The sequence below is a fragment of the Crocuta crocuta genome, unplaced genomic scaffold, assembly GCF_008692635.1.
Source record: "Crocuta crocuta isolate KB4526 unplaced genomic scaffold, BGI_CrCroc_1.0 scaffold130, whole genome shotgun sequence".
NCBI classification, from domain to species: Eukaryota; Metazoa; Chordata; class Mammalia; order Carnivora; family Hyaenidae; genus Crocuta; species Crocuta crocuta.
The window spans coordinates 11,531,302-11,556,980 of record NW_027527920.1 but is presented as its reverse complement, the minus strand read 5'-3'; the positions used below and the strand labels follow the sequence as shown (position 1 = coordinate 11,556,980).

At 42.0% G+C, this 25,679-nt stretch overlaps 1 long non-coding RNA gene across 1 annotated transcript; it reads right to left on the bottom strand.

Moving 5' to 3' along the window:
- On the bottom strand, window positions 1–24,888 carry LOC144218821 (uncharacterized). Its single transcript, XR_013331270.1, has 3 exons — window positions 23,431–24,888; window positions 19,915–19,985; window positions 1–93 (listed from the first exon to the last, which is right to left on the bottom strand). It is a non-coding gene; the product is annotated as an uncharacterized LOC144218821 (long non-coding RNA).
- Window positions 24,889–25,679: the final 791 nt, after the last annotated feature.

The window sequence follows — 25,679 nt, the reverse complement described above, 5'->3', positions numbered from 1 at the left end:
AATACACTCCAGTCATTCATTCATTTAAGCCCATAGCTGCAGGCTGTATCCATAGTTAGAGGTCTGACTTTCTTCTTGATTATGAAATCAACACTGGGAAAAAGTGAAAAACAATTTTCAGTGGAAACTCTGATTACTCCTGTTGTTTCATTATTTTGTGCCTTTTGACCACGTCAGGTCCACCATCATCTTGTATTCAAAGTTTTGAAATTGTTATTTCAAAGAAACCATCCCAATGATAATATTCATGTTTACTTAACCTTCATTATATACTGGGTCTTATTTAATCCCTAAACAATCCTCTAAGAAAGTTAAGGATGCAGAAACTATGGCTCACAGAGGATAAGCAACTCACCCAGGGGCTCACAGCCAGTAAAAGCGGGGATGGGAGAAAAACCCATATCCACCTGGCTCATTATCCTGTGTGCTTATAACCACTTCCCTAGAGTGCCATTTCTTCTGAATCCATCACCTTTTCTTAAGTAAAAGAGAAAGAGATCTTTGTTCCCAGGCCTTGGGTTAAACTACACACCTTATTGTTTACACCAGCACCTAACAGATTAACACACGCAATTGTTACAAGCAGGAAATCACTGGTTTTGCACAGTAGTTCTCTACCATTTGGAAACAGAATCCTTATTCTCCCAGGAAGTCTATTCATTCTCTTTATTTATACCATACTTGGTTCCAAAATGGGATTTGAGATGATTTACATAACAAAGACCCAGGGAATTTAGGGGCTAGAGCCTGACTTGGTAAAAGCGGAAAAGGCATGCATTATCTGTGTAAAGAATCCTGAATGAGGTCCCAGTTGACACATTCCCAATACCCATACCCCTAAAATGGGATGGACATGATGCGAAGGCAGTGAAAGAAAGCTGCAGCGCGAAGGCTTGGGGTAGTGAGAAATCCTACAGGACGCCCATGGTCCACTAGCCTTGGAAAACCAGTGAAGAACCAGTCTGAATGTCCAGTGGTGTGGGAATGGCCTTGTCTCCTTTACAGAAAAAAATACAGTCATGGAAAACCATCATCAAGAAGACTGTAGCAACACAGAAGCATGTTTCTGTTGGAGCATTTGAAGAAATTAACAATATGCAAAATTATACATCCCTTAACATCTCAGTTGGATAAAGATGTGGTTTCAAAGCCCAAAACTAGATGGGAATATAAAACATTGGCCCAATTTCTTTCTTGTGGGCATTGAAGTTTTTATCAATTTATGGTCCATTGAAAGTTAGTTTGAGGAAGCCTACGTGCACAGATAAAATGAAAGAAATAAGTACTGATAAAATCTGATAACATTTTGGATACAATCAGAAATGAAGTTATAATGGAAAATATGTAGTGAAGGCTTCTTTGTAGCTGTCACAGTGTTAGAGCAGAAGCCCAGGATCTGGCATCCTAAGAGCTAACTTTGACCTCTAGCCCTGAAATTTACTTATCTGTGTCCTTGAGCAAGTCATTGCGCCTCCGATATGACTTGTTTTCATCTATTAAATGGGAAAGATGAACATTCTTTCCTGAAGACAGAATGGGAACTCGCATGTGAAAGTATTTTGTAAGTCATAAAGCTATTCAATGCAAGCTTCCTGTTTCCTGTTCTTTTCATATTCTGCACCCCGCATCCACCTGCCTTCAAGATTCCTGGGACTCTGTTCAAACGTCACATCCTCCTGAAAGCCCTCTATGACTGCCCAGGTTTGGTCAAAGGCCCCTTTTCTGTGATCTTCCTTTAGAGCGAAGAGAAGGCATGGCAGCAAATTTTTGGAAGTCTCTCAAACTTGATTTCACAATCCCACTCTGCCACGTTCTTTCCATTTTTTTAAATGTTTATTTATTTTTGAGAGAGAGAAAGAGTAGGGTAGGGGCAGAGAGAGAGAGGTGACAGAAGATCCCCAGTGGGCTCTTTGCTGACAGCAGAGAGCCTGATGTGGAGCTCAAACTCACGAACCGTGAGATCATGACCCGAGCAGAAGTCGGATGCTTAAGTGACTGAGCCACCCAGGCGCCCCCCCCCCCACTCTGCCACCTTCTACAGGCGTGGCCTTGGCCAAGTTAGTAAAATCCTCTGAGTCCACTCTAATCTGTTAATCTTATTTTACCTCCAATTTGTGAGGATTAGAGAGAGAACATAGAGCACAAAGGACATAATAGGGCTCAGTAAATTTTGGTTATTATTACCAAAACAATTTCCTTGGATTAAGTTTAAATGTTCAAAATTGCTTAGTTTGCTAAAACATATTAAGTCTATATTTACATTTGAAACCTTTTGAAGATGGCTAATGAAAAACATATGGAACAACTTAAACAAAAACAAATTCCTTGTCCACACTGAGATAATTGCAGAATATTAATATTATCACAGTTAAATGTTTATCAAGCTAACAAATGAAAACCAAGGTTAGTTTTATCAATTTCCTTATCAGTTTCCTTTTTCTTTTTTTTTCCTGAGGAGGAGTGCCCAGATTCTTCCTATTATTTGCTTCTCCCTCCAGGTAACTGTCTAATTTCTGGTTACCTTTTTTTTAATTTTTTTTTTTTAAAATATTTTTATTTATTTCTAGGAGAGAGAGAGACAGCGTGAGCAGGGGAGGGTCAGAGAGAGAGGGAGATACAGACTCTGAAATAGGCTCCAGGCTCTGAGCTGGCAGTCAGCACAGAGCCCGATGCGGGGCTCGAACCCACGAACCGCGAGATCATGACCTAAGCGAAAGTCGGACGCTTAACCGACTAAGCCACCCAGGCACCCCTCTGGTTACCTTTTAAGAACGTTCAGTTCTTTGGGCTTTCTCCTCTCATGTCAGAGATTAGTCCTGTTTATGTACACATTATATATTCCGTGCACAGAACATTTCTAGTCATTTTTACAAATAGCATACTTGTTGAATCCTCAAAATCACATCAATCCAATATTCATTTTACAGGTAAGGACACTGAGACTCAGCACTTCGAGATACTAGCACTTGGCTGACTGATTACTCAAACCCTGTTCTTGACCCCATAGTTTATGATCTTTTTCCAAAACAATGTTTTTAGTTGCTTGTGGCCCAAGGTGTTTATAAAATATACTGGAAAACTTGTTTCTTAGCTAAAGCAGCTTGGACATGAAGTATCATGAGGAAGTGAGAAGTAACCCAAAATTTTTCAGCAAATTTGCATGTATCTCCTTCTGGCTACTCTCTGCTTTTGCCCACCTTTGAAATGCTGTTATTCCCAGAGTTTTTTCTGCAGTCCCACTTCTGACTTATCCCCAGGGATTCAATCTGATCTCTTTGTGCACGCCTCTCGGGGCTGCCCTGGTCAGTGCCCCACACCTCCAATCAGCCTGCCCTACCCACTCCTCCCAGGAGCTAAGAAACAAACCTGATCACATCACTTGGTGACTTTAAGCCTTCTGTGGTGCCTCATTGCCTTTAGATATAGCCCAACTCCTTTGCCTGGAGTACAAGAGTCCTCACGATCTGGCCTCTCCCTCCCACTATATTCGGCCTCATCTCCAGCTATTCCCACTGTGCCTGTGACTTCAGTCCTATACTCTCTGTTCCCTGAAAACACATATTCACTCACCTCCAGTCTCTGTTTATGCTATTCTATCTGATGAGCCCAGCTGCCATCTGCCTTCTTAAGTTCTCTTCATTATTTAAGACTCAGTTCAGGGGTGGCTCTCAGTCAGTTGAACATCTGACTCTTCTTGACTTTGGCTAAGGTGATGAGGTCAAGCCCTGTGTCGGGCTCCGCACTGGGCATGGAGCATGCTTGGGAGTCTCTCTCTCCCTCTCTCCTTGCCCCTCCCCCACTTGTGCCTGTGGGCACTCCCTCTCTCTTTCTCAAAATGAATAAACACTTTAAAAAGAAAAAAAAAAAAGACTCACTTCAGGCATCAGCTCTACCTGAAAACCTTCCCTGACCTCCCCAGGTTGAGCTGTGCTCTCTGCTATGATAGCATATGATATTCAAAATGTTTGTCTGTTTTTCCCACAGATCACTTTGAAGGAGACGTTGTGTTTCACCTCCATACCCCAGAAATCACGCATAGGGCTGGCATATTGGTAGCCAAATGTTTGCTGAAATTAGTCACAGTCTTGCACTGCTATTTAACTGGGTGTTTTTTCTAAGTGCTCATGTATCTTGTCTTTAAGATCTTTAACAGATTTTTAAGTTCATTTGAGGTTAAGAATCATTTTTTTTAGATCTGTGCCTTTCCTCCTTTTGAGAATTTACCTTGATTGTTCCTATTTTTGCCTAAAAAGGAGCCAGGTGAGAAACTAGTATTAACTTTTTAGTTCCACTGTCAGGGAATTAGTGTATTCTTTCCTATGGTGCTTGTCTTAGTACAACTGTTATTGCTTAATTCGAGTTATGTTCATTGTCACTAACGTCATTTGAGTTTCCTTAGGTCAAATAAATAGTCTTTCAAACTTTCAACCATGTGGGTGCGTTTACATTATGAAAGTGATTTATTATGGTAACTCATATTAAATCAAGTAGTTGAGATGACTTATTAAATGGATGAACACAGTGGTTAACATGTAGCAGCTTGTACCTTTCTCACGGGCTGTCTAGAAAACTAACTGTTCTAGTCCTTTTCAGACTTTTAAAAAAGTAATCTCCACATCTTACAACCCCAAGATCAAGAGTTGCGTGCTCCACCAACTCTGCCAGCTAGGTGCCCCAAACTGTTCCAGTATTTCTTTTCTTTTTTAATGTTTATTTTGGGGAGAGAGGGGGAGACAGTGTGTGAGTGGGGGAGGGGCAGAGAGAGAGGGAGACACAGAATCTGAAGCAGGCTCCAGGCTCTGAGCTGTCAGCACAGAGCCTGATGCGGGTTCTAACTCACAGATCCTCAGATCATGACCTGAGCCCAAGTTGGATGCTCCAACTACTGAGCCACCCAAGCCCCCCTCTGGTCTTGATTCCCAGCCAACTGCTTCATTCTAGTTGGTCATTGACTTATGTCTTTCCTCTATGAGTAGTAACCAAATTTTTAAGTATTCCATTTCCCTTTCTATTACTAACTACTACAAGGTTGACCAAAAGCGACGTTCCTGGTAAAGACTTTTTTTTTGTTTTGCTCTCCACAATATCTAAACCCCATTCACATTTTCAATTCTTCCTTTCTAGTTTTTTTAAAAAAATTATGTGACATTTATTTTATGCAAAAGCCCCTCCAGCCATAACACAGGGAACACTTGTTTATCTATCAGCCAGCTTAAGAAATAAGCTATTTTCAAAATAGTTGAAGCTTCCTATAATCCTTCTCAACCACCTTCTCTTCTCTGTCCCAGAGCTAAGTATTATCCTGAATTTGCAGCTCATTGTTCTTCTTTTCCTCTTTTTCAAAATATTAGTTTTACGCCATAGGTATGTATCCCTAAAAATCATTCTGTTTATTTTCTGTTTTTGAACTTTATAAAAATGGTAGGACTAGAGATATTCTTCTGCAGTTGGCTTATCTTTATTCTACACTGTGGCCTTCTGTTTGTAACATCTGTTTACATAAACATATATATGTATAGCTCTCATTCATTTCCCCACCAGAGAAAATCTCATTGTGTAAACATACTTTATTCTCCTGCTGATGAACCTTTGGATTGTTTCCAGTGTTTCTAGTGCTGGTATAATTGTATTCGTGTCTTCTGAGTCACCTGTGCCCAGAGTAGAATAGCTGGTAAGAGGCTATTTGTATCTTCAGTTTTAATGCAAAATCACATTTCTCTTCAGCAGTAGATAATATTTTCTGCTGTTCCACAGCCTCCACTACTTTCGTTATTAATCAGCTTTTAAAATAGTGAATATGGTGAGTGTTGTGGGCTAAGCTGTGTCCTCCCAAAATTCACACGTGAAGTCCTAAGCCTCAGTGGCTCAGAATGTGACCAATTTTGAGTTAGAGTCTTTAAAGAGGTCTTTATGGTTAAATTAAGTCATGAAGGTGGGCCCTAATCCTATAGGACTGGCGTCCTTATAAGAAGAGGAGACTAGGACACAAGCCTGCACAGAGGAGGACCATGTGAAGACGTAGGGAGAAGGGGCACCTGGGTGGCTCATTCGGTTAAGCTTCCGACTTCAGCTCAAGTCATGATCTCACCGTCCATGGGTTCGAGCCCCACATCAGGCTCTGTGCTGACAGCTGGGAGCCTGGAGCCTGCTTCAGATTCTGTGTCTCCCTCTCTCTCTGCCCCTCCCCTGCTCAGTCTCTCTCTGTCTCCATCTCTCTCTCAAAAATAAATAAACATTAAAAAAAAGAAAAAGAAAAGAAAAGACATAGGGAGAATATGGCTGTCTGCAAGCCCAGGAGAAAGGCCCTGCAGGAAAAAAAAATCGATGCTGCCACCACCTGGGTGTTGGATTTCTAGCCTCCAGAACTGTGCAGAGATAAAGCTCTATCACCATATTTTACACATGAAGCTAATATTGCACTGTATGTTAACTAACTGGAATTCTAATAAGTAGTTTAAAAAAGTGAAAGAGGGTTGCCTGGGTGACTCAGTCATCTGACTTTAGTTCAGGTCATGATCTCATGGTCTGTGGGTTAGAGCCTTGTGTCTGGCTTTGTGCTGAAGGCTCAGAGCCTGGAGCCTGCTTCAGACTCTGTCTCTGTCTCTCTCTCTCTCTCTCTCTGCCCCTCCCCTGCTCACGCTCTATCTCTTTCTCTCTCAAAAATGAATAAACATTAAAAAAATTTTTTTAAAAGAAAAAGAAATCTCTATTGTTTAAGCCATCTAGTCTGTGGTACTTTGTTATAGCAGCCCTAACAAACTAATACAAGGTAAAAAGCAGTTTTAATTTGTATTTCTTTTGTTTACAATTGAGATTGAGCAAATTTCCATTTGTTAATTAGCCATTCGGGTNTGTTTCCTTCATACACACACACACACACACACACACACACACACACACACGTTGGACACTTCTTCTTGGTCATTTTTAAATGCTGTAAATATTATGACTGTGTGACTGCTTCTCATTCTTTTATGATGTCTTTTGGGAAATAGAAGTTTTTAAATTTTAATGTTTATTTATTTTTTAAATTTTTTATTTTTTAAATAGTTTATTGTCAAACTGGTTTCCATATAACACCCAGTGCTCATCCCCACAAGCGCCCTCCTCCATGTATTTATTTACTTTTTGAGAGAGAACAGGGGTAGGACAGAGAGGGAGGGAGAGAGAAATCCCAAGCAGGCTCCATGCTGTCAGCACAGAGCTCGACATGGGGATCAAACTCACAAACTGTGAGATCATGCCCTGAGCCAAAATCAGGAGTCAGGTGCCTAACCGACTGAACCACCCAGTCGCCCCAGTAGTTTTACATTTTTAATGTCATCGGATGTATCAATTTTTTCCTTTGTGATTTTGCTCAAGAAATAATTCCTTGCCCCTAGGTCATAAAGATATTTTTCTTTATTTTCTTCTGGTGTTTTAAAAGTTTTGCATATTCGTATTTTGGCTGTGAATTCACCAATGGGCAGAATTTTTAGTCAGCATTCCCTAAAGGTAAGGAGGGTTCCCTTAAGAGATGGTACGCTCCTTTGCTTTGAGTGTGTTCAAATAGCCTGGACAATCATGAGGCAGAGATCTTACAAGTTGGATCCCACGATCATGTAGATGTATAAACCATATCATCTGTCTGGTCATGGATCTGAGTACAACTCCCTGAAAATAATGAACATTTTACATATTATCCCAAATTCCTGGGTTAGGCTATCTTGGCTACACTTCACCTACTGGCTCTTATTTGAAAGCCACAACCTACTCTACCAAGTTGCTTAAGGTTGTGGACGACTCAGCAAATGCAATAAATGGACGGACTTTGGTAACTGTTAAGAATCAGATGAAAGCAACCTCTGGTCCTCTTGGCTTGCAGCAGGCCTCTGCTCTGATTTCCTGATGGACTAAATGATGCTCATTTTGGTTTTTCTTATTAGTCACGGCCTGTCTGGGTCCGTCTCCACCACTATCTGGCTCTGTGAGCCCAGGCAGCTTTCTTCATTTACGTAAGCCTCAGTTTTGTCATCTATAGAGTGAGGTTAACAATTGTAATTATATCCTAGGGTTATGCTGATTAGTAATCCCTGTAAAGCCATTATAAGACATTGTGTGCCATCTACTCAGTAACTCATCTCTTTTATGGTAGTAGTCATAGTAGTAGTAGTAGTAAAGGGAACAGTTGTCTTTTGTTACTATACTTATTGTTATTATATCAGGTCAAAATTTCCAGACCCAGATGAGAACTTAGAAAGCAACAAAATGAGGAGGAAAGACATCGTCTTTTGGTGGGCACCTACTCTGGCCCAAGCCCTTTGCAAAAAGTCCCTTATCGGATCCTTCATCAATCTTGCAGGCTTACAATTACCTAGCTTTTAAAGGTAAATTCTGGCTGACAGAGTTTCTGTAACTCCTCCTCAGATTACTTGGTCTGTAACCACAGAGCTAGGATCTAAACGCTATTATCTGATACATGAGCCTAAAGTCTCCTTGTAGTGTCACCATTGCCTTCAGAAGTTACCTGAGGCTCCAACAAATTGGTGGAGCTGTCCCCAAAGCCCAGTCTGCGGCCCTTCCTAGTTCTGAGAAGTCAGTGTGGAGCTTCCTCAGAGTTTCTTTATGACTTTGCACCATGTTCTGACAGGCCTGAAAAGGGGTCCAGAGCTGGGACGACAACACTCACCTGCACCTGAGGACGCTTAGGGCTTCAGGCCTGTCTCTACCTTGTGCCAGGTGACCTGTGGGTAAGCCGCTTAGGCCAGATTTTGTTTTCTCCACATGAAACAGGACACTCAGTGATACCAGGGAATCTTCAAATTCCTTTCTTGGGCTTCATTCTCAGAATCCATAAACTCTACAGAGCAGCCACAGAGGGTCCTACAAGGAAGCCCCTCCTGGGCCTCAGCCAAATCCAGCCAGTGACTTCTCAGTTCTCCAGCTACTCTGTTAGCTTTCCTTCAGCCTCACTAAACTAGAAATGGCCCTCTCAGCTCCTAAATCGTGTCCACGTGTTCAACTATTTATTAGAGCTCCAATAATACTTCTCCCCAGAAGATATAAATAGATGCTCTCTCTAAGCAGTTAGAGGGCAGATTCTGACTGCAAGACAGAATACCAGAACAATCTAGTTAAGTTTTGTGATAATGGCTACATTCGTGTCCTAAGGCTGTTTCCTATTATTGACTACTGTTAGTTTCCTAGGGTAATGAAGTACCCCAAGTCAGGGGGCTCACAACAGAAACTAATAATAGTCTTATGACCTTGAAGGCTACCAGTCTAACATGAAGGTATCAGCAGAGCCACACTCTCTCTGAAACCTGTAATGGAGACTCCCTGCTTGCCACTTCCTAAATTCTGACCCTTGGAGGTCCTTGTCTTGCTTGCAGCTGCCTCGTCATCACACAGTGCTCTCCTCTCCTGAGTCTGTGTCTCTGTGTCTCTCCTCGTCTTATAAACACACCAATCCTATTGGATAAAGGGCCCACTCTATTCTGGTAGGACCCCATCTCAACTCCTTACGTCTACACACGTCTTGTTTCCAAATAGAGTCACGTTCTGAGACACAAGATCTTCAATGCATCAGCTGAACTGTAACAGTGGCTAAATTGTGCTTTGTCCCATCTGTCTGCCAGCAATGGATTCCCAACCCAATGGAATAGAGGGCAAGGGGCTGGGGGGAAATTTCAGAACCTAAAGCAGGGAAAAAGGTAGGAGTCCTCTTAAGAATTGAGCCACCTATTCCCGGCACAGGACTCAGAGGTCACTTCTGCACCTCTGGCCCTGGAGTAGAGAATTTACAACCGTTTCCTCTCCTGGGGAAATATGAAAGTGAGCCAGCTCAGCTAGGGCTTGGTCACTTTCCTGAGGCTGCTCCAGACTGGCTGACGGTCACTTTCCTGAGGCTGCTCCAGACTGGCTGACAGCCAACAGTCATTGCTTAAGGAATAAAATCCCCTCATCACGAATAAGGAAACTTCTGGATAACATCTTGAATTTCAAGAGAGGAAATAGGTTGTAAAACTATTTTTCCTCCTTCATAATGAGAAGGGCACACAGGGGGCCACACAGGGGGCTGCGGACCCATGTCCGTACTGAGAGGGGCACCAAGGTTTCTGCGGTCAGCACAGGGTGAGGGGGCCAGGGGAAGAATGGCCTGTCCAGGAGAAGCCTGCCCCTGCAGGGACCCACCCACCTCCCCCCAAACCGTGTCTCAGACCTGGGACTCCCACATAGCGGAGAAAGAGTCATGGGAAATGACAAACACAGGACACTTCTTACTGACTTCCTCACGTGAGAGCTCTAAGCAGGACTGGATTTGAACGGAAAAGAAAATGTTAGGTATCTAGCGACGTAAGTATTGTGGAGATGTCTGTAACTATTACCATGAGACCTAACATGACTTAACTTGTGTTGTCTCTGTAAGACATACTATACACGTAAACTCTGTCAGGCCAAAAGTATACATTTTGTTTTAGTGCCTGCCACACACAGATTGGGTTCCCTGGGGAGCAGACCCAAGCTGGCGCTGTACATGGGGGAAGGTCACTGGAAGGTAGTGGGGGAGGTACACCTATGGTGGAGAAGAAAAGAAAGCAGAATAGGGAAGAGGGAGCAGAGCGGCTGTGCAGCCCACACAGGCCTCAGCATAGTCCCTGCAGCGCTCTGGATGGAACAGGAAGAGCCCTGAAGAGTTGTCCCAACCTGGGGCAGGGGGAGCGGGCAGGCAACTACAGGCCCCCATCGACCAATCCCTGGATGAAAACTCCCCCAGGGAAAGGGCTGTGGCCTTGATCAAGGTAGGACCCTTTCACTAAGGCAGTGTCTGGAGAGGAACTTATCTGTGACTCATCAGCAACTAGGGGAATGAGTGCCCAGAACTGAAGGGGGAGTGGTCGGGGCAGCACACCAGTGTCCGCCCTGACAGATGACAGCGCTCTCCCTCCAGAATGACATGGGCTGCCACTATAAGCAAGGGTTCGGCCTCTCAGCACCGGCTGCTCCCTTAGCAGAAACACCTAATCCCAAAGGTTCCTCCACTTGACCTACGCCACCAGTCGCTCCTTTAATCATAAATGCACTCATGCCCCCCCAACGGGAGACAAGTGGACATCACATTGTGGGGCTGTGAGGGTGTATCCAGTCCCCTTCTAGGGGCAGGTGCTTAGGTCTGGTAACCTGTGGGCAGCAACAATTGGTTAAATAAACTGAGGCCCATCCACAGGGTAGATCATTAAAATTGAAGTTGTAGAAGGCTGTAAGAGAATGAAACAGTGTGCACTGTATGATCCCATTTGTGGGAAAAGATAGACATGTGGAAAACGTCTATAAGAACGCCCATGACAATCCAGTAGTGGGCTTATAGATTATTTTTTCCTTTTTTAATGAAATATCTGCCTTTGCCTAATAAATACATGTTCTTTTGGAATAGGGGAAAATTATTTTTTCTCTAAAGGTTATAGAAAAAAAATCATTTTCATAAGATACTCCTTGTAAGAAATAGGCCTGCGGCTACGTTAATCAAGTAGTGATTTGCTTAACCACCAGGGGCAGAAATCAGAAAAGGACTTTCAATGGAGTTTGTATATTAACAGTGGCCACTTCAGAGCCTGGGAGATTTAAGAAATGCCAAATTTGGGTAAAAGGAGCTTTGAAATATCTCCCAAAGTAAAAGCAATATGAAAAAGTAATCGCCACCCAGGTTACCTGCTGACCTTTCCCTTTTGCTCAGTGCTTTCATAGGACAGCTGTTGAAAAGTACGGTTGGGGGACGCCTGGGAGGCTCAGTCAGTTAAGCATCCGAATTCAGCTCAGGTCATGATCTCACAGTTCGTGGGTTCGAGCCCTGCGTCGGGCTCTGTGCTGACAGCTAGCTCAGAGCCTGGAGCCTGTTTCAGATTCTGTGTCTCCCTCTCTCCCTGACCTTCCCATGCTCACGTGCTCTCTCTCTCTCTCTCTCTCAGAAATAAAAACGTTAAAAAAAAAAAAAGGTACAGTTGGTTGACAAATGTGCATGTCAGATGACCTCTGGGCCCTGCAAGGCAACACGCACCCCCACACTACTTGTGTGCATGTCAGTCTGTATAACTGAAATCTGTCAGCTCTGGGCAAGTTAAGGAAACACTGTATTATTGTAGAAAGCCATTAACAGCCTCCTCTGGGAAAAGCCCTGAGGCCTGTCACAGGGCTGCCCTGGAAGCTGCCATTGCACCTACACATTAGGGTGGGGACTTCAGCTCACCTGACCATTTGTCAGGATTCTGACTCCTTCCCAAGGAAGAAATCCAGTGGTTCGGGAAAGCGTGTATAAAGAGGAATGGTTTACACTTAACTACATTGTTTTGTCTCTGGTTAATTTGTTTCCTGATTTTTCAATGCCAGTCAGGGTCCAAAATTAAGATTCAGTCATCTTAATTGGAGTGGTTGCTCCAAGCTGAGATGTTCATATGGAAAAGCACAAACTGGATTACAGTTCATCCAAATCCATCAAATCTGCGTAGGTGCTTTTATAATCATATTGGGTCATGTGTACAGGATTTCAGAGAACACTGAATATATCTCAGTTACCATTTTGTCTTCTCAGAAGAGCATGAGGCATTTTTCCTATCAACAAACAACGAAGTGAAACTTGGACACAAATTATTTCTAAAGTCCCTCTCATTGAAAGTTAGTAAAGGCCCAGTTGTTTGTTAGGCTGATTGCTGCCTGGCCACTGCTCCCCAAATCCCTTCGTTTCCAGGCTTTCAGAAATTCCTCCTTGTGGGGTATTATGCTAAATGAAATAAGTCAGAGAAAGACAGAGGTCCATATTTTCACTCATATGTGGAAGTTGAGAAACTTAGCAGAAGACCATGGAGGAAGGGAAAGAAAAAAATATATAGTTACAAACAAAGAGGGAGGCAAACCATAAGAGACTTTTAAACACAGAACAAACTGGGGGGAGAGGGGGAAATGGGTGATGGGCATGAAGGAGGGCACTTGTTGGGATGAGCACTGGGTGTTGTATGGAAGTGATGAATCATGAGAATCTACTCCTGAAGTCAGAAGCACACCATATACACTGTCTGTTAGCTAACTCGACAGCAAATTATATAAGAAATAGAAAGAAAGAAAGAAAGAAAGAAAGAAAGAAAGAAAGAAAGAAAGAAAGAAAGAAAGAAAGAAAGAAAGAAATTCCTCCTTATGGAGCACCCTCTGAGGAAGGCACTCACAATGAGCCATAACTAAGTGGCACCATGCTTCTCAAACTGCCCTCTCTGGAACTGTGACGTTATGCACACTTTCCAGAAGTTTTGGGAGAAAACTTTTCACACGTAGTAGGGCATACAACACATAAAATGGAAAAGGAAGTTTGAGAGGAAGTAGGAAACTCCCAAGAAATTTCAACTCCCAACCAATCTCCAGCTCTTCATGGGTACAAGCTAGCAAGCTTTTGGTATTTCCGATGTCTCCATAGGAAGCCTGAGAAGCCCTGACCAAGAGTATTTACCAGACAGTCATAGGCATTTGGGGGACAATGCATAAGGGGAAGGGTGGCCATGGGGGAACTGGGGTGAAAACCCCCCAAAGACAGATGTCATTTATATTATCTTCCTTGGTATTAGACAGATTTCAACAATTTAGTTTATAACCTATCACTAGATACTGCAACGCCAGCGATGAGTCTTAAGTTTCTGCTCTCAGAGAGCTCAGTTTAGGAGCTAATAAATCAAGGCATGAAGCCATATGACAAGTGATATGGGAAATACAAAAAGGGTCCATTTTGTCCATGGGAAAACAAGTACTACTACAGGGAATAGTGGTATTCGATCTGGGATTTTACTGATAGAGGAATTAGCCAAATTCATCAGTGCGGCAAGCAAAGATGGGCACATGATTCTTATGTCTATTACTACCATCAGCAAAGTAGAGTGACTCAATGACGGGCATCTCCAATCTGGGACACAGACAGGAATTGTCATGGAAACTGAATCAACTGTCCACACCACAGCAACAAGACGTCACCTTCCACCTCTGTTTCTGGACTATTCTTCCAATCTGCTTTCTTCCCTGCGGCAATGTGAAAGCTCACCAATTTGGCCAGGGCTCTGCCTCTTCCCTGATTTGCTAAAAAACAGCAGTTGCTCCTGAAGGAGATTGTTAAGGGCTGTGAAAAAGTTTTTTCTTCTCCATAACAAACATTATGAATGACAAGACCTGGTCAGTTAAGATAAATGTTTTCTTAACAGGCTCTGCAATTAGCATTTCCCTTGAATACAGTTTCTTTAAAGACTTGTAGCAAGCACATGGCCAAGGCCTGTGCCTTTTATTCTTAAAGAGTTCCATTGTAAAGGAGAGAGCAGAGGTCATAATGAGTCCACCAAGAAGGGAGAACTGAGATTATAAAAGTTGTTCTTTGTAGGAGGAGGAGGGAAGCTATCCTCTCCATGGTTTGCAAAATTTCCAAGTTACTGCTTTTTTAAAAAATTTTTAATGTTTTGTTTTTTTTTAATTTATTTCTGAGAGAGACAGCGTGAGCAGGGGGAGGGTGAGAGAGAGAGGGAGGTACATTATCTGAAACAGGCTCCAGGCTCTGAGCTAGCTGTCAGCACAGAGACTGACGTGGGTCTCAAACCCAAGAACTGTGAGATCATGACCTGAGCTGAAGTTGGACGCCCAACCGTCTGAGCCACTCAGGCTCCCTAAGTCACTTCGAAGTTCTAAAGCTAACATTTTGAAATTACCCCAAACTTATATTTTCTGTCCTACCCCACCCTCAAACAGAGAACAGGTAAACTGCCAAACTTTAATTCATGAAGATTATAAAAGAAGTACTACACTTTATGCTCTTTCCCAAACACTTCCAATTTTGTAATTATATTCCTTTCATTGCACAAAATAACCATGTGTCCTTGAGCAAAGAATGTAACTATAGTGCCTCACTTTCTACATTTGTAATAACTGGGGTAAGAATACCTAACACCAGGATTGTTGTGAGGGTTAAAAGCATAAAAGCATATATTTAGAATAATATTGTTTGAGACATGGAAGGGCTAAGTAAATGCAAGCTCCTGTGAGGTGATGGAAAAACACGGAGGTAGTTACATGATAAGCTAACTTGTTTCTTTCCACTGATGACTGGGGTGCTTTAGCGAAATTTGCCTTTCTTTATAGAAGTGCAAATAGACTTTTGTCTTGAGTCATATTTTTCCTGCTCACAGTTGAAAAGCTGACACCACTTGTGTATTTCAAGCCAGGTGAAGAGGAGCCAGCTTGAAGAACTCCCTTCTTTTTCCACTTAGATCAGATGACAGAGACCCAACAAGGCTCTAAGGATTAACTGTCCAAGTTAAAGAAAAGATGGATTCTGGATCCACTGGAGTAGCTGGGATATCCATTTCTACGCACATTCAGCACCCCTGAGGCAGAGGCATCTTGGAAAGGAGTAAGCATCATGTCCCCATAGCGAGGTTGTGTAACCATGCACATTGTTGCTGAGAGTACAGCAAAGTACGTTCACTGTAGGCAGCCCAGCCCAGGCAGAGTGAAGCCCCTGGGACAGTGGCCTGAACTTGACACTATCGGTCTTAAATGGGCATGTCTTGAAAGCAAACCAATGGACTAACAAAACTACCCACATTCCTCTGACTCTTTTCCCAGAGTAAGACTTGGGGTCCTGGTACACTCTCAACAGTGAAGGAAGCTCCAGTGATGAACACAGAACACTTCTTGCTGCATTTTATAAGGGAGGGCTCCAAATGATACGTTCACACCGTGAATAGTATGAAGAAATCCTTATCTATTACCTATAGAACTAAACATTACTCCATTTTTGCCGCCTTTGAAAGATGTTTCATACCAATAAATGCTTTGTCAGATATATGTCCTCAAAAGTACACTTTATTATAACGCCCTAGCAGCAGATACTGCAAGAAGGCTTTTATGCATTTATGTATTTGGTGCGGGAGATAGTGGCACCATTTGTTCAATGAATAGAAATGCACGATTTCAAAGAAACCTCCACACGTCAGAATCCATCTATCCTGTATCTGGCCACAGACAATCCTGAGCTCCTTATGCAGAGACAGCCAAATGCTATATCAGGAGGCCCTTCTTAGTGTCTTTGGGGGGGGTGTCCATTCAGCTTTTATATAAAAATTCTTCTCAAATGGGACCGGTGAACAAGAGCAGATTTGTTAATTATAGGAAAGTTATAGAATAGATCGTTAAATAGATCAATGTTGGAGAGGAGTGTGAGCTCAGAAAAATTAAAGAAAAGAGCCTATAATACAGAATTGTACTAAGTGATCCTATTCCTGGGGAAAAAAATGTACACGTGGGCAAACACTGTGAGGTGTCCACTAAAATGGTACCAGCAAGTCGACTCTGGATGGTTGAATTACGGATGATTCCGATCTTTCTCTATTTGCTTATCTATATTTTCTGGATTTGCCAAAATGAAGATGTTATTACTTCTGCAGTGGAGCCCATCCCCCTTCAAGAAATAGATAATTCTGGTGGGAGATAGAACTAAAGCTACTTTTTTTTTTTTTAAATAGTTTATTGTCAAATTAGTTTCCACATAACACCCAGTGCTCATCCCCACAAGTGCCCCTCTCTGTGCCCATCGAACTAAAGCTACTTTAAGCAGACAATGAACTTAAGTAATCAATAGATGAAGACATCAGATGGCACTTAAAAAAATTTTTTTTAGTGTTTATTTTTGAGGGAGACAGACAGACTGTGAGCAGGGGAAGGGCAGAGAAAGAAGGAGACATGGAATCTGAAGCAGACTCCAGATGTGGGGCTCAAACTCACAAACCATGAGATCATGACCTGAGCCAAAGTTGGACACTTAACTTACTGAGCCACCCAGGCGCCCCCAGATGGCACTTTTAAATGGAGTTAGTATATTGAAAGTTGCCACTTCAGAGCCTGGGTACTTGGGAAAAGACTTTAGTGTAAAAGAATCAGTGTAAAAGAAAAAGACTTTAGATACCTAGGAGGGTATATGGGCTCCTTGAAAGCTTAAGACAAAATGAAAAGGCTGAAGTCTGTTAACAGTATATTTTTCCCTGGCTCCCTTACATGTCAAATACTGGGCCCTTTGCCAGGCAGAAAGAGACCCACACTCCTTAACTGATACATATATGTATTTGTGTGTGTGTGTGTGTGTGTGTATTTATTTATTTATTTACGTGGAAGAGGAGAAACCAAGAACCATGAGCCTGTGGGGGGACTACATCAGACCCAACCCCGGGCTGTACGTGGGAACCAGATGCAAGAGGAGCTCAGTGGCATGAATCTATGTGGGCTGACCACTGGATGGACACACCCTTGCCCACTCTCAAGGAAGAAAAGCAGTGTCCTTGGGGTTGTGCACATTACCCAGAATGAATCTGAGAGACGATTTACAATGAATGGCGTGTTTCGATATTGGTTATTTCATTTTTTGACCTTTAAAAGTAGTCTGTGTCAGGGAGGAGGCAAGATGGCGGAGAAGTAGGGAGCTCCGTACATTTCACTCGCCCCCATCTCTCACACGGAGAAGGCCTGAAGCCATAGGAACTCTTACAGGATCCAGGAGTTTGGAAGGAAAAGGAGACAGAGTGTGCTGAGAAAACCTTATAGTGTGAGTAGGAACTGTGGAAGATAAAATCAGGCCAGGAACGGAGACACAAAGGGAGAGGGGATCCCCCTTTGCGGGGAGCTGCGGGGAGTCTAAGGGAAAAAAGAAAGAGTGGCCAAAGGTGCTCAAGACACTGTCCCTGTCGCTGGAGAAGAGAAAAACCTCCGCTCAGGACACAGAGGGATCTGGTTTCCTGCTGTCCATCTGACCCTAGGCTGGATGCACTCGTCCCAGGCGACCCCTGACCCCCGTGTGAAACTGCTCCCCATTCGCCAGCTCAACCTGGAGGGGATGCAAGCAACGGCTTGGGCTCCATCCCCAGGGGGAAGGCGAGAGGCTTGAAACTTCTCTGAGGGACTAGCCTGTGAGTTTATATTTCAGGCAATATCAATGGGGCATGCAGACTGAGATCTGGAAATGATGCCTGGCCTGGAATATAGAGTATGGCCCACCTTGGCTACGCCCCCGGCACAGGGAGATTGGACCCAAAAGAGTGAGTTGCAACGCTTGGTTCAAGAAGGGACTGGGGCACCACCACCCTCCTCCCCACAACCACCAAGGCAGGACCCCCACAGGACACACTGGACCAAACAATGCCCATCCCCGCTAGAGAGCTGCCCTCTATTTTTTTTTTTTTTTAAACCGGAGCTAGGGCAAGACCAACATGGATGCACCGCTCTGATTAATTCTGGTCACTGGCTTGCTTAGTCACATTTAAACCATTCTCTAGATGTAAATTCTACACTTCCACCATTACCTTTTTATCTCTTTCTCTCTGGAGTAATCAGACTGTATCATTTCTCTGAGTAGCATAATTGTCATTTCTTTCACCTCCTCTCCAACCATATTCCCCTCTTTCTCTCTCTGAATTAAGCCTCTTGGTCTTTCTGCCTGCTCATTTCATTTCCAGTTTTGCTTCCTCCCCGCCCTCTCATTTCTCTCTTTGTATATGCTCTTCTATCAGCACAGCATACACTCAGCTCTTCATTTGTAGCTGGAAATTCTGGTTCTATGCTTTAGACTGTCCCTTGTTTATTGAGGTTTTTTCTTTTTCCTTTACTTTTCTCCTTTTTTCTTTTTTTGTTTTTATATATTTTTATTTTTATTATTCGTCTTCCCTCCTTCCTCTTTTATTTTTTTTTGTATGTGTCCCTTTTTTCTTTTTCTTTTTCCCTTTCGGTTTGCGTGTTTGTTGGATTTGTCTGTGCATTTGTGTGCCTTTGTTCCCTGTGTGTTTGTGGGTCTATTTTCTTTTCCAGGGCTACTTCAAGAAACAAGCCAAAGTACACATGATGGAGAGTCCCAAATACCACTATGAGTAGGAAAATAAAATAACCACAGTCTCAACAAGAGAGACCAAGAGACACCATTCAAAGAACACTTTCTGAACGGACAGGCCCTGGACAGTCAAAGAGCCTTCTTTGTTACAGCAGCGCTCACAGGTACAGAATGCATAACAAGGTTTTGAAACTAACAAGAGATAGAAAGCTAACCATAATGACGAAATGGAAGAACTCTCCCCCAAAGAAACTCCGGGAAGAATTGACAGCTGAAGAACTGCTCAGAACAGATATAAGCAAAATAACTGAACAAGAGTTTAGAACAATAGTCATAAAATTAATCGCTGGGCTTGAAAAAGTAGTCTGTGTCACTATTAACATGCAGTCAGTGGTTACTCTGGAGAGGTTCATTCGGAGCAACCACAAACTGGTTGAAATTGATTCAAATGAAGTAAAACTAGGGAAAGCTCGTGGACTACCTCCAGATTTCAAATCTGTTTTCATGTCAGAGGGAAAGAAAAGAGTGGAAGTTTTCCTAGCTCTTAGTCCCTTTAGTTTTGTTATTTCTTGTCTCTCTCTCTCTGCCTCTCTAAAACATTCAGGACTCTTCACTTCTTAAAATGTGAAAGTGAAAGTCAGTTAAAGTGCTGTAAGTCTTCTAATTCACTAAAAAGGGCATCAGATGGGACTTTTCATTCATATCTCACTTGCATCAGTCTTTCTGGCAACCTAGAAACCCCGGGAAGAAGACCAGATGGTAGAGAGGAGGCTGGGAATGGACAAGTCAATGCAGTAGAGAAACAGCATGGTACAGAGTTAAGAGCCAGATTCTGGCCCCACCACCGTAAGCATGTCTTAAGATAAGTTGCTGACCCACGTGGAATCCCTTCAGCAACCTGCTCCGAGAACGAAATTATTAGTATCATTAGACAAAGAGGCGAGCCTGGAGAATAAAGCTCTTAGAACAATGCCCGGAATAGAATTAGTGCTACATACATGTCAGTTAAATGCACTTATTCAACACCCAGCCAATCATAACTATACCTTGTCTGTTTCCAAAGAACCCTGCTTCAGCCAGTGCTGCTTCCAAACCAAGGAGTGCAGTTTTCCAGAGCCTGAGAAATCAAGCATAGTGACCATCAATTAACTTTCAAATTGACATTCTAGGTTGCTTCTTCATATGACACGTTTTAATACTCACACTCTTATTAAAAAACACCCAGCTTAGGGAATAGTACTACAGATGAGGAGAAGCTGCTACCTGTGGCCTAAGATACTGTGGTATATGAGAAGGTTCTCTTCCCCTTAAGTATTTTATAACAATATTCTAGAACAGGGAGTTGACAAGTGTTTTTGGAAAAAGGCCAATAGTAGATATTTGGGGCTTTTTTGGCCACATATGTTTCTGTCCCTGCTGCTGCCTTTTTTTTTTCAACTATATATCCAACCCTGTAATGAATGATGTAAACATTTTTAGCTCAGGTGGCCAGAACAAAAGTTTTAAAGGTAAGCTAAAAAGAGTTTATTCTTTAAAGAAATGTTAAACAATAAGAACAACAAAGAAGTGACAGACACTTTGGCTTACAAAGCTTAAAAGAGTAACTAACCGAAATAATCACTACAGAAACATATTTGCTACAGAGAAAGTACATGTCATTTCAGAGAATACATAATCATCTCAGAGGATGCAGAAAAGGCATTTGACATTTGACAAAATCCATTCCTGATTGAAAACTTTCAGGAAACTACTAAGACAATTTCCTTAATCTGATAAAAGACATCTAAAAAATCTATAGACAACACCATATTTAATTATTAAAGACTGAATTAAAGTTCAAAAAGAAGAAAAACATGTTCCCTCTCACCATTTCTGTACAATATTCTACTGGAGGTTCTAACTAGTCCAATATGGCAAGAAAAAGAAAAGCATCCACATTGGAAAAGGAATAAAAACGTCTATTCACAGAGGATAAGGTTGCCTTTATTGAAAATCTGACACCGTCTTCAAAAAAACTTTAGAATAAATGCGTTTAGCAAATTTGCAAGATACAAGATCAAAATGCAAAGCTCAATTGTATTTGTAAATACAAGCCACAAACGAGTCAGAAATTGACATTTTAAAAGTACTACTTCTACCGGCATTAAAAAATACGAACTCCTTAGGATAAATCTGACAAAAGATGTATAAAACCTATAACTGAAACCACAAAATGTTGAAAGAAATGAAAGAAAATCTAAATAGAGAGCTATTCCACGTTTTATAATTCAGAAGACTCAGTAGTAAAATGGCAATTCTCCTAAAGTTGAGGTATAGATTCAACATAATCCTAATAAAAACCCCAGCAAGCATTTTGACAAGTTTATTCTAAAATTCATGTGGAAATGCAAAGGACCTAGAAGAATAGCCAAAAAACAACTTTGAAAACGAAATTAGAAAACTAATAAATACTATGTGATTTCAAGACTTACTATAAAGCTACAGTAATCAAAATCATATGATAGTGACATAAAAATCAACAGAGTCCAGAAATAGAATCACACATATGTGGGAAAATGATCTTTGACAAAGTTGAAAAGCAGTGTAGAAACAATAGTCTTCTCAATAAATGGTGTTGGGAGAATTGGATATAACATGCAAAACAAACAAAAACTTGGAGCCATACTTTGAAGTACCATTTACAAATTATAAACCAACTCAAAATGGTTCATAGGACTGTATATAAAATCAAACTATAAAACTTATAGATGAAAACAGAAGAAAGCCTCTGTGACTCTGAATTATATAACAATTTTTTGGATGTTACACCAAAACACAATCCATAAGAGAACTGACTGTACTTTATCAAAATTATAAGTTTCGCTATTTTTATTATAATTATTATTTTTTAAGTTTCGCTATGTTTAAAGTTTATTCTTGAGAGAGAGAGAGACAGAGAGACAGAAAGACAGAGAGTGGGGGAGGGGCAGGGAGAGAAGGAGAGAGAAAGAATCCCAAACAGGATCTGCACTGTTAGCTTAGAGCTAGGCATGGGGCATGAATTCACAAACCGTGAGATCATGATCTGAGCTGAGATCAAGAGTCAGACACTTAAATGACTGAGCCATTGAGGCACCCGTTGTTTTTTTTTTAATGTCTTATTTATTTCTGAAAGGGAGACATCATGAGCAGGGGAGGGTCAGATAGGGAGGTGGATACAGAATCTGAAACAGGCTCCAGGCTCTGAGCTGGCAGTCAGCACGGAGCCCGATGGGGGCTCAAACCCACAAACCATGAGATCATGACCTGAGCCGAAGTCAGATGCTTAACCAACTGAGCCACCCAGGTGCCCCGACACCCTGTTTTTTTAAGTTTATTTATTTTCAAAAAAGAAAGTAAATTTTGCTCTTTTAAAAGACACTATTAAATAAAAAGACAAGTTACACACTGGGAGAACATATTTGCATATGATGTATTTAATAAAGAATTTATATCTAACATATAAAAAGAACTTTTAAAAATAATAGATGGGGTTGCCTGGGTGGCTCAGTCAATTAAGCATCCAACTCAATTTCAGCTCAGGTGATATCACGGTTCATGACATTGAGCCCCCACACTGTCCGTGGGGAGCCTGCTTGGGATTGTCTCTCTCCATCTCTTTCTGCCCCCTCCCCCCTTTGCATGCTCTCGTACTCTGTCAGAATAAATAAATAAACTTTAAGCTAAAATAAATAAACTTAAAAATAACAACAATAAAAGGTGGAGAGGAGAACAGGCTTACACAGACACTTCACCAAACAAAACATGTGAATGGTAAATAAACATAAGATATTCAACATCACTAGTCATTAGGGAATTGCAAATTTAAAGCACAACGAGATATCTTTAAACCTATTCTGGATAAAATCTAAAAGACTATGTCAAGCTTAGGTGAGGATACAATGCATGCAACACTGGTGGTGGGAATGTAAAATAGTACCTCCACTTTGGAGACAATTTGGTAAGTTTCTTTGGCACTTCAATATAAACCTCCATATTGTTGCAGAATCTGGTCTGAATTACCCGGCAGGAGAACCAAGTGGTACTCGGAGATCTTGGAAGGGAGGAGGTTTATTTTACACCAGTGGGCTCAGAGGAGACCATTCTCCAGAGGTCTGAGCCCAGAGCATCAGCAGAGGGAATAATTTATAGCCTATTACTTTCACATTCCTCATTACTGCATGTGACAAGCAGGATGGGAAGAAGAACCCGGAAGGGGGAGCCTCTGATCAGGGACAGGTATTTCCTTATCAGTCCTGTCAGCCACCTTTATAACAGATTTTTCTCTATCAATATGATGAACCAGTCAATCTACACACAAAATAGCCTCAACCCACTTTTTAAAACACACCACACACACACACCACAAATTGTGAGCCTAATATAAGCTATGGACTTTAACAATAATGTATCATAGTGGTTAAGAAAAATAAGGATCTTTCTCCTAAAATTCCTCTTGTGGGGGTGGGGATTCCAATACACCCTACAGTACATATATGCACTTCTCTTAATCCTCCAACAACCTCTCTATCCCTAGTACTTACTTGGGCCTTGAGGCATTTGTAGGGCAGCATTTTCCTTAAGTAGCCAAACCACTTGATGTGGGAAGAGGGAAGACTCCAGGCATTGGCTTCTGTGAGAACTGGAAGTGCTGTGAGTGCAGAGGATTTGTTCCCCTAGGGTCAACTCTGTTCTGGCAAGTCAGGCCCAGGGTGAAAGGTAGAGGCTGAGTCTCTGATCCACCGGAGTTTTGGATCTTCAGGAGTAGCACACCAGCTCTCTTTCTGCCCCAATCATTCTGCCTCTTCACTTCAACAGGCTTGCTTCCCATCTTTATCAAGAATGGGGCTCCTTGCATTCTCTGCCCCTCCCCCTCTCCCTGACACTCCTTTTTCTCTTACACAAAGCCCAATTCATTTTCGCCATGAAGGGCTCCGTCCAAGTCCAGTTTTGATCGCACTTCCCTAGAGAGTTCAAACTAGGAATTTTGGAAATCTTTAAGGTCAACCCCTCACTTTACAAATGAGGTAACAGACCCCATGAGGTAAGGTGACTTTCTTAGGGCCACATGGCTAATAATTTGTTTTATCTCCACCTTCACACTGCAGTTGGATAACCCAATGGCTACCATGACCATATGGCCAAGGTTTTCTGTCTCAACTTCAAATGTTCTGTAGAGTCAGTCACCAGGCCACATTAACAATTTCACTGTCTAAAAAGCATTGGAATTTCTACTGCATATGCGTTAAGAGGGAGCTTCTGGAAGCAATAAACTTATTTCCATTACTGAGTCCCATTTTTCAATTCTAAAGCACTGTCTTTTACCTTTTTAGGATAATGGACCCCCTTTAGAAAACCAATGAAAACTATGGACCTTCTCCACACAAAAATATTTACACAGAAACATAAAATTTTGCTCCAGTGATTTAAATATGCACTATCTGACCATGAAAACCCTTGATCAGATAGTACAAATGTTAGCGTGTCTGCCATATGGACAGGGAATATTTTTAAATGGCTCTTAAATCATAACAAAAATTTGCAAATATTTATGTAGTACAACAGCTTACAGAGCACATTTAATCCTCACAACAACCCCGTGAGGTAGGTATTAGTATCCCAATTTTACCCATGAGGAAACCACAACCCAAAGAAATCTGGAGATTTTCCAGAGTTCACATGGGTAATAATGGCAGTGCCAGCACTAGAACACAGGCTTTTTGTTCCTTGTTCAAATCACCTTCACATCTAATATTTTCATTTTTGAGACTGGGGTCCTTCCCAGCTACCCAAGGGAAACTCAGTGGCAAGCCATTTCCACAAGGGTTTTTAAAAAGTAAACAAGTGTGAGGGGACCATGAGAGAAGACAGATTGTAGCCCGTCATGCGTTATTCCCAGGCAAGGATACCATAAAAGTGTGTCATTAGAATTGCAGGCCTTTGGGTACAGAAACCACTATTTAAAGGAAAACAAAACAAAACCAGATGCCAGAAGTGGTAAAAAAAAAAAAAAAAAACCCACACAAGTTTTGGGGGTTTTGTTTTGTTTTTTTCACTGTAGTAAATTGTCTGGCCTTTTTCCCAAAGAACAGCTGAAAGTCAGTTGGGACAAGAGCCAAAATCATCTGAGCAAAGGCAGTACACAAACCAAAAGGGAAATATGAGAGCCAGAAAACAAACTTCCGAACTTTATGAAAGATTCAGATGCTGGGAAATTTGCTAAATAGCCATAGAGAAATACCTCCTATAGGAGAAGGCAGGGTGAGAACACCTAATCAACCCATAAGCCAGAGATTTCGGAATCTCCATAAAGTTTCTGGCCATATTCTTGATGACACAGAACTCCTTTCTTGGCCATCTACTCAAAGGAGCAAAGATGGGCAAGCTACTCACTTGCCCTTGTTGCTGAGGCTGTAGAGCTCAGCTAGATCAGTGGAAATTGAATGCTGTCCAAGGACTGTGGCAATTTTGGGAAAGCTCTCAATGGCCATGGCAAGTGAGAAAAATATGGCATTGTGGTTTAGTAAAGGTATCTATCCAACTTAAAGCACTGGCCGTCATCACAGGACCTTGCTACACCAAATGCTCTTTGAAACATCTGGCGAAACGTCAGTACTAAGAGTTAATGTCCTTCACCTGGCTTTGTGTCTTTGGACGAGAGTATCTATCCAGCTAGTGCCTTAATTCCAGGTTCTCTCAGGCTGTGGCCAGGCAACTGGCCCTCCTCCAATTAGCTTCAGCAGCAGCGAATACTTTCAAAATAAGCCATGTAGAAAAGGTCTCCCAGGTCCAG